This window comes from Podarcis erhardii (assembly GCF_964252035.2).
Source record: "Podarcis erhardii genome assembly, chromosome: 2".
Classification (NCBI taxonomy): domain Eukaryota; kingdom Metazoa; phylum Chordata; class Lepidosauria; order Squamata; family Lacertidae; genus Podarcis; species Podarcis erhardii.
The window spans coordinates 108,972,753-108,978,701 of record NC_138498.1 but is presented as its reverse complement, the minus strand read 5'-3'; the positions used below and the strand labels follow the sequence as shown (position 1 = coordinate 108,978,701).

Here is a 5,949-nt window from a genome sequence, read left to right as displayed (position 1 = left end):
TATCAGTTCCAACATACAGCATATCTTCTCATCTTATACAATATTTTAGACTTCCGTCAACACCTCTGACGATTTTCCGTTCTTTATCACTTATTCTGCATTTCTTAATTTCTATAGTACATTTAGTTATCCTTAACTAATAATTCTCTTCATAGTCTTTCTTGCAGTATTTCAAATAATCCACTTTACAAAACTTCTTGCAATCCTACTAGTGTAATCTGTTCATCACAATTACTTTTCAAATAGTTCATATATTTACTCCAGTAACCTGAAACTGTTCTTAACCTGAGGTACCATTTTAGCTAATGGGGCCTCCCACTGCCGCTGAGCAGTTTCTTTTCTCATCCTGAAGCAAAGTTCTTAACCCGAGGTACTATTTCTGGGTTAGCGGAGTCTGTAACCTGTAATCCGAGGTCCCACTATATGTGGAATGATGCCTGCAAATGGATATACACACAAGGTTTTGCGTGAGTGGTTAAAAGAAATTACCCAGAGCAGTTTGTCGGCACGTTGCATGCTGAGAAGCACTTTTATTTTTTTAAGAGCATTTTTGTTTTGTTGTTGTTCAGCCCTAGTGGTGTCGGAGAAGTACATACTGTAATTTGGAAATCTGAGAACAGGGAGTAGGTGAAAGCATGGGGTGGAGCCCAGGTGTTCCACCGATGCTGTGTGTATATTCAGCACCGCTGCAAAAGGTTTGGTTTAGGTGTAGAAATCCCGCCTCATAAATTCAGCTTTCATTTAAAAGCAAGCCAACGTTCTAGTCCTCATGCTGTGCGGCGATGAGACAGAAGTGGGCATCTTTGCAAGCGACAAATTTTCCAGGGGTCGGAGGGTGAAGCTGGAGGGTTGTACAACCCCCGTTCCATTGCTGCTGCCCACAAAAAGCAGAAACTGAATATTGTGTAGAACAGGAAGAAGCTTGTGACCCTCCAAATGGTGTTCCATCTCCCATCACTCCTGACCATTGACTGTGATGACTGGCGCCAGTTCAAAACCAGCAATTCAAAATCAGTTCCATGTCAAAGAGAAAAATAACTGCCAAACTTTTAGAAGACATCTGAAGGCAGCCCTGTTTAGGGAAACTTTTAATGTTTGATAGATTATTGTATTTTAGTGTTTTGTTGGAAGCCGCCCAGAGTGGCTGGGGAAACCCAGCCAGATGGGCGGGGTATAAATAAATTATTATTATTATTATTATTATTATTATTATTATTATTATTATTATTTACCACATCACACAAAAGGAGTCCTGAAGCAACTTACAGGAATAACAACACACAAAATAAGTTGATGAGAGTTGGGAGTTCAACAACAGCTGGAGAAGCACAGGTCCCCGGATTTTAATTGGAAGCAGCAAGTTAAAGGAATGATTAGCTGAGAGAAAAGATAAACATTAACTTTGTTTTTAGATCTCTCACAAAAAGCAGGCATCAACTAGGAAGGTTTGCTGTCACTCAGGATGAAAGGGCCTCTGCTGCCTGTTCTTGTCACCTGTAGTTTCAACAATGATTTGTGTTTTTAAAAGTTTTTTTAAAACAAGAACCACCACCTGCTGATTTATTATCAGGAACCGTTTTTTTTTGGGGGGGGGGGAATTAGAGAGCCAGTGTGGTGTAATGGTTAGTGTCGGACTTGGACCTGAGAGACCAGGGTTCAGATCCCCACTCAGGCATGAAGCTCACTGACCTTGGGCCAGTCGCTGTCTCTCAGCCTACCTTACTGGATCATTGTGAAGCTAAAATGGGGGAGAGAGAGAACCTTGTGTTTCTTGGAGAGGTGGGATAAACCTGTAATAAAATAATGTGAATTGTCCAGCAAATGTGCAGTGTAATTTTAAGCGTGTCTTCTCAAAAGTATACCTCATTTACGTCAATGGGAACTTAAGGTAAAAGGACCCCTGACCGTTAGGTCCAGTTGTGACCGACTCTGGGGTTGCAGCGCTCATCTCGCTTTATTGGCCGAGGGAGCCGGCGTACAGCTTCCAGGTCATGTGGCCAGCATGACTGAGCCGCTTCTGGCGAACCAGAGCAGCGCACGGAAATGGCGTTTACCTTCCCGCCAGAGCGGTACCTATTTATCTACTTGCACTTTGACGTGCTTTCGTACTGCTAGGTTGGCAGGAGCAGGGACCGAGCAACGGGAGCTCACCCCGTCGCGGGGATTTGAACCGCCAACCTTCTGATCGGCAAGCCCTAGGCTCTGTGGTTTAACCCACAGCACCACCCGCGTCCCAATGGGAACTTACTCGCAGGTAAATGTGCATTGGATTGCAACCCAAATCAGGTAATGCAATGGCCCTAATGTGCATACTGTACACAGGTCACAGAATCTAACTGTTCTTGGCAAGAGTTTATATGACCTTCATGCAAAACTTTAAATACATCTCACTTTAATATTTATTATTTTTTGTAAGCATAACCTGGGCTATAACTTTCCACCAGCTGCCACTCCCTTCCTGTTTGAATCTTCCCTTTTTCTCTGTTCCATATCCTTCCAGCCATCTTTTTCGATTCTTCCCCTTACGAACAATTGTTTTAAATCTGAACCTTGAAAGCAGAATAAACGTGTTTGTATGCCAACGTTGCTTGATTTTGACTGCAGAATTCTTGGTAGTTGAAACAGAACAGCCTTTTTAAAGATTCAATCTACACAGGTCTGCTACCGCCTGACCCTTACGCCCATGAAATGCAACTCACCCATGGTTTCTTAAGGTCTAGTGAGTGATGCATAACACCCATTCAGACAGTTCCTGCCCTGGCATTAGAGGCCCCATCTGATCTTATAGACCTCTTTCCTGCCCCCAGTCAGCTGCCTTTTGCAAAAGCAGATGATGAGCATCCCTTCGTGCTTATTGCAAGGGGGAGACCTGTTCCCCTCCAGATCTAGCTATCCTACAACCATCTTGACCACCAATCCTGCTGGCTGGGGTTGATAGGAGTTGGAAGTTCAGCATCTGGAGGACCACATTCCCCATCCCTCCATTAACCCCTTAGGAGTGGGCAGACTCTGAGCTTCTTGATTTACTTTGATATGTAGACCTTTGGGTTACGGCAAGGGACAGAGCCAGGCAGGAAAGGGGAAGAGTTACTATGAGTGAACAGAATGCCTCTGAGCACATTCTACTACAGAAAAGCCTGACTTGCTTTCTTCACTTCAGCAGCCTGATACAGGTGGAGACCCTGTCATTTTGCTGTTAAGCAATTGGAACTGCCATCTGATCAACCACAGATCAGCCTCTGTAAAACAAGAAAATCTTTAATATATATTTTTTTTTAAAAAAAGATCAGCCAGCAGATCTCTGTTTTCGACCCACTCCTCTTCCAAGCTTTAAAAAGCCACAAGCACAAACACTTTAGACCAGCGTTCCCAAATTTGCCCCCCTCCCTTCGTTAAAAATTGCCAAGGGTCTTAGCAGGCCACTCAAGTATTTTGCCTGCTGTGCCAGTCGCAATGTGCTGTGCCAAACACTGCATGGTTTTCAGCTGTATTTTTAATTGCTTCTTTCAGGAGTGCCAACTTGAATAAAATACTGGGGGGGGGGCAGGTAAGCCCCGCTTCGCATAACTGATCACATGACCCAATGTACACACCGTTTAAATTGCAATGCCCATCAACTTTGGAGGGTCCGGCCCCCTCAAATATTTTACTGGGGGGACGGGACAAGGGGACCTTGGCCCCTAGGAGTTGGCTTTCTCATCTGTTGTACCCCATTGAATTCGGACTGCACAATGCAAGAGATAAAATAGGCAATTAAATGAGTATTTAATGCGGTAGATGTGTTCTGCAGCTGTTCTTCAACCAGATATGCGAAGGACCACCAGAATGAAGCTGGCAGAGCAGTTCGGGAGCAACTGCTTAAGGTCAACACTTCAACAGAGGACTCATCTTCAGCCCAAACTTGCCTTTTCAGATGCACTCAGTTTCTTACCATTTATTGGTACAGCCGTTGTGCTTCCCTTACTCTGGAGGGAATGAGAATGGCCTTCTCCCCCCCCCCCCAACTGTATATAACCTATTATAGTAACCCGCCCCGGCACCTTATGGTATAAATTTTATAACGTAGGTAAAAAAAGGTAAAGGACCCCTGGACGGTTAAGTCCAGTCAAAGGCGACTATGGGGTTGCAGCACTCATCTCACTTTCAGGCCAAGGTAGCCGGCGTTTGTCCACAGACAGCTTTCTGGGTCAAGTCGCCAGCAGGACTAAACCGCTTCTGGTGCAATGGGACACAGTGATGGAAGCCAGAGTGCATGGAAACACCGTTTACCTTCCCGCTGCAACAGTACCTATTTATCTACTTGCACTGGTGTGCTTTTGAACTGCTAGGTTGGCAGGAGCTGTGACCGAGCAACGGGAGCTCATCCTGTCGCAGGGTTTCAAACTGCCAACCTTCCAAACGGCAAGTGGTTTAGACCACAGCAACACCCGTTGTGCTTACTAGTGGATCCCGGGCCTAGGACTTGGACCAACGCCCTGAGCTCAGCGAAAGGAAGAGCGCCAACACCGCCTTCTGTAAACCAACAGGCCTGTAACAAAACACCAGACACGCCAGACTTGCGTGAGCTACGTTTTCAATCTTTATTACTCCTAACCAACAACAAAGAAGTCAGAGCTTAGAAACTCCCCCTTTTAACAAGTCAGTCGAGGGGACAGGACCCTAAAACATAAAAGATACACTTCCTTTGGATGAGAACAAAAAGGGGGGGGGAGAAAAATAAACAGAAGTACATTGAGGCAAACAGACTCCCCTTGCCCCCCGCCCCAAATGCAATAAAGTAAATAAAGCTTGGAAGAAGGGGCAGAACAACAGGGGGGGGAGTACACGCCCATAAGACAAGGGAGAGGTTAAGCCAGAGGCAGACGCAGAGGGAAATCCAGAGTCCAGGCCTCATCCGTCCACCCATTTGCATGGTTAAGAGGGCGTTGTGGCGCCAAGCCTTTGGGGTGTGTTGTTGTTGCAGCGCGAAGGCCTCCCGTGACAAGCAAGGCTTTCTGTTCCTTCGCAGGCCTCTCCGTCACAACAGGGCCGAGGAAGAATGGGGTGCGGGAAATGGGGCTCTTTTTCCGCCAGTCCTCCCGAGCGAGATTCCGAGGTAGGTGACAGGAGAGATTGCCACAGAATTGTAGAGCCAGAAAGGACCCCTGAGGGTCATCTAGCTCAACCCGCTGCAGCGCAGGAAGCTCAAGCAAAGTACCCATGGCAGGTGGCCAAAATCTATTGTCGCCCCTCCCTGGAGCAAAGATGCGTTGTTCTCAGTCAGTAGTAACAGCTCGCCTGTCCTCGCCACAGTGGAGAGGCAAGGCCTTTTCGCTCTCAGTTCTCCCCAACTTCTGTCTAGGGCCTCATCTGCACTACATATGTTTAAGGTCGTATCACACCACTTGAAACAGTCATGGCCTCCCACAAAAAGAATCCTACGAACGGTAGTTTGTTAAGGGCACCAGAAGTTGTTAGGAAAGCCCTCTCTTCTCAGAGAGCTAGAGTTCCCTGGGAAGAGGGTTAGATTGCTAAACCCCTCTAGGGAATTGTAGTTCTGGGAGGGGAATAGGAGAGTCTTCCTCAAAACTCTCAGCACCCTTAAACTACCAACCCCAAGGACTCTTTGAGGGGAAGCCACGACTGCTTAAAGCAGTGCTTTAATTTTTATTTTTCCTTTGCATGGCTTTCTTTATAATTGAAACGTTTTCAGGAAAATATGAACACACACACAAAAAATGGCTGCTTTTAAGGTGCAGGTGGAGCCATGATGTCTTACGGTAGTAAATTCTGAGGCATTAACCTTGCATGGCAAGGTAACATTTTCCTTTTCTCCCATTGACAGCTCCACATTCCTCTCCTGCCTCCTTTCCAGATTATAAATTCTGCTTCTTTAGTTTCTCATGCATCCATCACACCACCCAAAGGCTCAACTTCTTTATCACTCTGTGTGTGTGTATGTGTGTGTGT

General features: G+C 46.0%; 2 protein-coding genes and 1 long non-coding RNA gene across 3 annotated transcripts in view; 2 read left to right on the top strand and 1 right to left on the bottom strand.

Moving 5' to 3' along the window:
• LOC309336893 (L-amino-acid oxidase-like) overlaps window positions 1–1,191 on the top strand; it is a 268,023-nt gene extending 266,832 nt beyond the window's left edge. Inside the window, exon 9 of the transcript XR_014154077.1 lies at window positions 414–1,191. The gene's annotated coding sequence lies outside the window, so the exon portion shown is untranslated. The remainder of the gene's footprint in view (window positions 1–413) is intronic.
• The window catches only part of LOC309336669 (uncharacterized protein), a 74,232-nt gene that overhangs the window by 39,215 nt on the left and 29,068 nt on the right, over window positions 1–5,949 (top strand). The gene's annotated exons all lie outside the window — the stretch shown is intronic.
• On the bottom strand, window positions 1,599–2,576 carry LOC309337536. Its single transcript, XR_014154401.1, has 2 exons — window positions 2,224–2,576; window positions 1,599–1,862 (listed from the first exon to the last, which is right to left on the bottom strand). It is a non-coding gene; the product is annotated as an uncharacterized lncRNA (long non-coding RNA).